This window comes from Amblyraja radiata, chromosome 11, assembly GCF_010909765.2.
Source record: "Amblyraja radiata isolate CabotCenter1 chromosome 11, sAmbRad1.1.pri, whole genome shotgun sequence".
NCBI lineage: Eukaryota > Metazoa > Chordata > Chondrichthyes > Rajiformes > Rajidae > Amblyraja > Amblyraja radiata.
The window spans coordinates 48,633,685-48,640,888 of NC_045966.1; the positions used below are offsets into that span (position 1 = coordinate 48,633,685).

Below are 7,204 nucleotides of genomic sequence, written 5' to 3' on the forward strand. Positions count from 1 at the left end.
TTGGATTTTTGAAACCATAAGGAAATTTTCTACCAGAAGATGTAAAAATGTCTCTGTCATTGTAACATCAGCAGCGGGGCAGTGGTCAGATTTTTTAAATAAGGTCAGATTGGTGAACAATTTAAATAAAATAGTCGGGAAAATAATGTAGCAAAGGTATAGAGGAGTGGATTTCTAAACTCGCAAGGAAAATCGCTACTGACATACGTAAACATTTCCCAGTTTCGGCATCTGATTTTCGAGGAGATACGTTTCAAAAGCATCAGCATGTGGTACTCCAACTGCAACTGCTCAGACAGGAAGGCTCTGCAGAGGGTAGTGAGGGGAGCAGAGAGGATCATTGGCACCTCCATACCCTCTGTACAAGAACTGTTACAGAGCCGCTGCTGAAAAAAAGCACTGAGCATAGCAAAGGACACACTGCACCCCCTCCACACACACCTGGATCTCCTGACATCAGGCAAGAGATACCGCAGCATCAAAACCCGGACAACCAGACTGCTAAACAGCTTCCTTCCACAGGCTGTGAGGCTGCTAAACAGTCACTCCACATGATTCTGCTGCTTTTTTAATGCTGACAATTTAATAACAACTCTGGCAGTGGCCACTTAAATCAGCTGCCCTGGACAATTTATGACTTTTTTACTTGTATTTTAATGTTGCTGTTTTTTTTACCTGCAATTTTTAACTATTCGGATATCCAACAACATAGATACAGAAAGGAATGAAGCCGTGCTGAGTGAATTGATTAAAGATGTCATGTATGGAGAGTTGAGATCAACATAATCCCTTGCTGTGTATAAAGGACATGGGAGTACAAAAGAGGGAAATTAGGAGTGCAAAAAGAAGACATAAGATATCTTTGGCAGGTAGCAGAGGAAGGAAAATATGGGTTGCCTATAGATCCTCAAAATGTGATCTCTCAATAGCTCAGAGCAGAAATGTCAGGTGTCCAATTAAAGAAAAATGCAACTGGCACACTCTCTCCATCTCGCCTCTTTCCTAGTTCTCTGACCATCTAACTGTTCCCCTGATCAAATGTTATCTCTGTATGCGACGTTGTTATCTTCTTCTAGCTAGAAATGGGGTGGAAGATTGCAACCTTCATGTGGTCCGCCCTGTTTCGACTAATGCAATCAACTCATCATGCACAAACATAAGATCAAATAGAACAAGTTGTCCAACAACTTTAGGCTGTGCACGCCACACGAAAGAAGAAGAAGAAGTAGCTAACAATGATCTATGTGTCTCCCTCTCCCCTGACTCTCAGTTTGAAGAAGGGTCTTGACCCGAAACGTCACCCACTCTTTCTATCCAGAGATTCTACCAGTCCCGCAGAGTTACTCCAGCATTTTGTGTCTATCTTTGGTTAAGATTGTTTAACTCTTGATATGCATGGGCAACATGCTATCATAATGAGATATGATTCTCATTGTCTCAGTTGTATGAACACTCCCAGTATAGATTGGAAGAAGAAGATAAAAGATCTCAAGTAGGAGCAGCTGCAAGGCTAACATAGAGGTGAAGCTGCTGCCTCACAGTGACTCGGGTTTGATCCTGATCTCGGGTGCTGTCAGCAGGGCCGGCCTTAAGCCGATTTGACCGATTGCTCCCAATTGGGCCCCACGCCTAAGCGGGGCCCCCGCACTAATGTTCTGTATTTCGTACGGAAATACGAATTCTCTTTGTTAAATAAAGATTTTTTTTTCAATTTGCCATCCGGATTTTTTTTTAAATGAACGTATAACAACCGCTGCACGGCCATCAGACACAAACGATTTGTTAACTAGTACTGTTAGCACTTCTTAACAGCAAGTAGTTAACAAGTTGTTATACAATTTCATCAATGCATCGATCCACATACCTCAGTAAATGTTATTGTGTTTTGAACAAGTATTAATGACGCCGTGTTCCTTTGAATAAAATTCACGCAGCGTCATTAATACTTGTTTAAAACACAATTACATTTACTGAGGAATGTAGATCGATGACACATTGAGAATTTCTTTAAACTCACCATCATGAGTGAGGGCCCCGGACCGCGAGAAGGGGCATCTTCCTGGTGTGCAGGTTGGTCATTCTCCTACCGACCCACGTTGTGTCTCTCTGTGTTTTGCTCTCTCCCTCCCTCTCTCTCTCGCGCTCTCTCTCCCGCTCCCCATCTCGTCTCTCTCTAGCTCTCCCACTCCCTCTCTCTCTCTCACCCTGTTGCCTCGGCATTCCCGGAATCATTGACGTTTAGCGGTAGACAAAAATGCTGGAGAAACCCAGCGGGTGAGGCAGCCGCCTTGCCCGCTGAGTTCCTCCAGCAATCTGTGTTTTTTGTTTGGCTCTGAAGTTGAAGGTGGCTCAGCGGGAGAGGGATGCGTTTCTGGTCGAGACCCTTCTTCAGACAATCACAAGTACTCTCACCGACGATAGTTCAGTTCAGTCTGAAGAAGGGTCTTCTCTCCAGAGTCGCTGCACTGCCTGTCCTGCTGAGTTGCTCCAGCTTTATGTCTATCTTCAATTTCAGAGAAATACAATTTCTCACGGGGGGCTTACAACGTCTCTAAGCCCCTCTGGGACCCTCTGAACACCTCGGAACACCTCTAACCCCCCTCTAAACCCCCCTATTCTCCCCTACTGAACACTTCTGAACACATCTGAAGCCTCTAAATATCTCTAAACCGTTTAAACCCTTCTAAACTACGAGGCTACAAGGTTACTTGGATAGGCTGGGTGAGTGGGCAAATGCATGGCAGATGCAGTATAATGTGGATAAATGTGAGGTTATCCACTTTGGTGGCAAAAACTGGAAAGTAGACTTTTATCTGAATGGTGGCCGATTAGGAAAAGGGGAGATGCAACGAGACCTGGGTGTCATGGTACACCAGTCATTGAAAGTAGGCATGCTGGTGCAGTAGGCAGTGAAGAAAGCGAATGGTATGTTAGCATTCATAGCAAAAGGATTTGAGTATAGGAACAGGGAGATTCTACTGCAGTTGTACAGCGTCATGGTGAGACCACACCTGGAGTATTGCGTACAGTTTTGGTCTCCTAATCTGAGGAATGACATTTTTGCCATAGAGGGAGTACAAAGAAGGTTCACCAGACTGATTCCTGGGATGTCAGAACTTTCATATGAAGAAAGACTGGATAGACTCGGCTTGTACTCGGCTTGCACTATGCTAGAATTTAGAAGATTGAGGGGGGATCTTATAGAAACTTACAAAATTCTTAAGGGGTTGGACAGGCTAGATGCAGGAAGATTATTCCCGATGTTGGGGAAGTCCAGAACAAGGGGTCACAGTTTAAGGATAAAGGGGAAATCTTTTAGGACTGAGATGAGAAAAACATTTTTTACACAGAGAGTGGTGAATCTCTGGAATTCTCTGCCACAGAATGTGGTTGAGGCCAGTTCATTGGCTATATTTAAGAGGGAGATAAATGTGGCCCTTGTAGCTAAAGGGATCAGGGGGTATGGAGAGAAGGCAGGACAGGATACTGAGTTGGATGATCAGCCATGATCATATCAAATGGCGGTGCAGGCTCGAAGGGCCGAATAGCCTACTCCTGCACCTATTTTCTATGTTTCTATGTTTCTATGACTGCGTCCAACTGCTGTCTGGTTCGTTGATCGGTTTGCTAGATATGAACTGTTTTGGGAGAGAAAAATGCTCACGGCAGACCAAACGTGTTAAACAGAAATTGGTTAGATATTGAGCTTTACACAGTGAGAAATCATGTGAAATAATCACTGAATTTAATTTTAAATGAATGTACCTGCATGTTATACTGTTTAGTTTGGAGATACAACCAGATTGTCTAGTTGATACAACCAGATTAGTTTGGAGATACAACCAGATAGTCTGGTTGATACAACCAGATTAGTTTGGAGATACAACCAGATAGTCTGGTTGATACAACCAGGTTAGTTTGGAGATACAACCAGATAGTTAATGAGTTCGCACCGACCAGCGATTTTTGTTTTCCTATTTAACAATTTTATTTGGCGGCCAATCAATCGCTGTCTCTAAGGGGGTTGCAATCCAATCACCAACCAGCTTGCCTTAAAATTCCCGTCCAATCAACAAATAGGTCTCCTCCCGTCCAATCAGCCGCTGTCTCCAAGGGCATTGTGTCCAATCACATAATGCAGTTTAATAGTAAGATTAAACGAGAACTTACCAGTTCGAAGTTTGATCTGTATTTTATGAGGAGTAACGTTGAGGGAATACATGAAGAACCCGCCACTACGCACGTGTGTCATTCTTCAAAGCAGCGGAGTGAATCACAGATACCTGTAATGACTTAAGCATAGTAAGATTAGAGAAATGATACCAGTTGTGTTTATGATCAAGGGTGGGAGCGGAGGGCATGTATTCCCTCAACATTACTCCTCATAAAATACAGATCAAACTTCGAACTGGTAAGTTCTCGTTTAATCTTACTATTTTACTTCGGAGTCACGTGAGTGACTACATGAAGATTTCAAAGCTCTGTGATTCAAGCCGTGGAACGAGTCCATCATCACGTCTGCCTTGGTTTTGGGGAGAATAGTGATAACATATTGAACATCAATATGATATATATAAATAACCATAAAGTTAATAATAATTGATAGCCCCTGTTTTTTGAGGTAAATTATGGTACAGAAACTTAACAATGTTTCTGAAAAATTCCAGTTTCCATTACTGGTTAGTTATAATCTTTAGAATGTTCTTTCCGATGGCCATCCTGCAGTCCTGAGGATTTTATCCATAGGAACCTCCAATTTAAATGCTGCCGACGTTGCTGCAGCCTGGTGGAGTGAGATTTTAACCCAGTTAGTGTTTACACCAACTTTTGTCAATACTATGTTAGCCATTTAGCTGGCCTGGCCTGTTATTCTTTAATGAGGCTGTCTGTCGTTGATGAGAAGTTCCTCTTCTGTGCCACTGATGGTCTGGGTTTGTTCCATGTATATTTGTAGATGTCTCACAACACAGTCAATCATCTGTAGGGTAAGCTCTAAAAAAAAAATATGTTATTTTAAGGCCTGCTGACCCCTGTTTAGTTCCCTAATTCCTGAATATAGAAGTGTAAGTTGCCAGGTGAACGGGTGAAGGTATCCAGCCTTAATTTGGTAGGTCTGAAGAAGGGTTTTGGCCCGAAACGTTGCCTATTTCCTTCGCTCCATAGATGCTGCTGCACCCGCTGAGTTTCCCCAGCAATTTTGTGTACCTTTAATTTGGTAGGGACTGAGTCCTTAGTGCCGTGACCTAAGCCATCAGCATGACAGTTTTGTAAAATGTCAAAAACTGTAATGACAGCGCTGTGGCTGGAGCCCAGTTCTTTAACAACGTTAAGACGATGCTGATGTCCCATATTTGGGAATACCTGGTCTTTGGGGAATTCCCATAAAAAGTGTCCCTCATAAGTTGTTGTTCCGTTCTCTTGCCATAGGTAAGTAGATGGGCCACTTCTGGCACAGTTGATGTCACTAATACTAAGCCCCTGTAGGTTAACAAAGCTTCCTAACAGGCTGGATGATGTATTATGGTTGCAACACATCTCCCTTTAGTTTATGTATTTTAGACATTGTCTTTAGGTTGATTGTCTGTGGCCCGCTGTGATCACGTCCATTGCTCTGGCCGTCTGTTTTGGATGGTGCTGCATGGTTCTAATCTCATTCCCATTACCACCTAGAACCATGGTTGGGTAGGTCAGTCGGGTACTATTAAAACACCAGACGCAGAGTCTCGTAGTATTTCCCTTAGTACCCCCCCCCCCCCCCTGATGAGGTTGCCAAATTGTGTTGGCCAGATTGTTACATGATGTAGATTCCCTTTCACCCATGTGGTTGATATGTGCTACCACAGTAGTGTTGTTAATTTATAATCTAATAACCTGTTTAATATATTCCAGAGCAACATGACTTTAGGCCATGAAAAAACACCCAACATTTCCAGGTAGTTATGCCCAGTTAGTAATAATGATGCTTGCTGTGTATTCCATCTTCCTCCACAGCTGGAGATGGAATTGGTATCCTAGTGCATCCTAGTGCATAGTATCCATATGTAGGACCATAGACTGGTTGCTGACAATGATAGGATTGGAGCAATGCCCAATGTTATCTTTCCACCATTTAGTTCCAATATGGCTTCTGTATGGCTTCATCATTCTATCGAAATGATCACCATTAATTTTAAGAGCTCATATTTTGGCCCTCTGTAAATCTTTGTAATGTAAGGGTCTGAATTATGTGGCTGGAAACCATATGTTGCCAATATTCTTGCTACCAGTCTGATGGATGGTTTATCCTCATGTCAATGATTTTGCTGTATGCCTCTATTAAGGTTGTAACCTCTGTTGGCAAAGTTACTGACATGAGGAACTGAGTTAATGGTGAACCCCAAATAATCCCTTTAGTTTGAAGGCTTTAATTTTGATTTAATTGGATGGATAATGATCCTAGTTTCCAAATAATTGTTAAGTGGCTGTTACCGTTTGTTCAGCCCATCCTAAGTTTCCACACAATTAGTATGTCATCCAAAGAAGCCATTACCATTGTGTGGCTGGTTGTCATATTTTGTAAATAACCTAGGTGCTAATGTAAACACATTAGGTAGTGCTCTATACTGCTAGAGCTGAGCCATCCAATTAGATAAAAATAACGTTCCTGGTCACCTGTTATGGGTACTGAAATTGTAAGCATCCTTTGAATCAATGCTTGCCATTTCCGTCCTTAAAACGAATATACTTAACAATAGAAAAGGTTTCTGTTCTTTAAAACGAATGTATCGTTTTATTTATTTTTCACTTTTTTTAAAAAAAATTTAAAAAATCTTTTTTATTAATTAATTAATTTATTTTTATAATATATGGTCCCTAGATAAGGGACATATCAGATATTTAAACTGATAAGAACAGATATTATACTTGATCTTAGCCAAAAAGCCGAGATCTGATCTATGATTGATGCGTCAAGCGCCATATCCTATTTTGTTAGGAAGGGAATGCGTAGATAATAATTCTTCCCTTCCAATGCAGCTAAAACCCATCTGTTGCTGATGTCCAGTGTCTGTATCCCATATGACATATTTGGTAATTGGTGATTATGTCTGGATATGAGTAGATCGGCATCTGGTGTTCCATATCGTGTAGAAACATCAGCAAATACTATAGCCCAATATCCATTTGGTGTTCTCCTCCAAATTCCTCTCTCGATATATCAGCTGGA

General features: G+C 41.8%; 1 pseudogene; it reads right to left on the bottom strand.

Annotated features, from left to right (window-relative positions):
* Positions 1 to 6,824: 6,824 nt before the first annotated feature.
* On the bottom strand, positions 6,825 to 6,933 carry LOC116978822 (annotated as a pseudogene).
* Between the last annotated feature and the right edge of the window lie 271 nt (positions 6,934 to 7,204).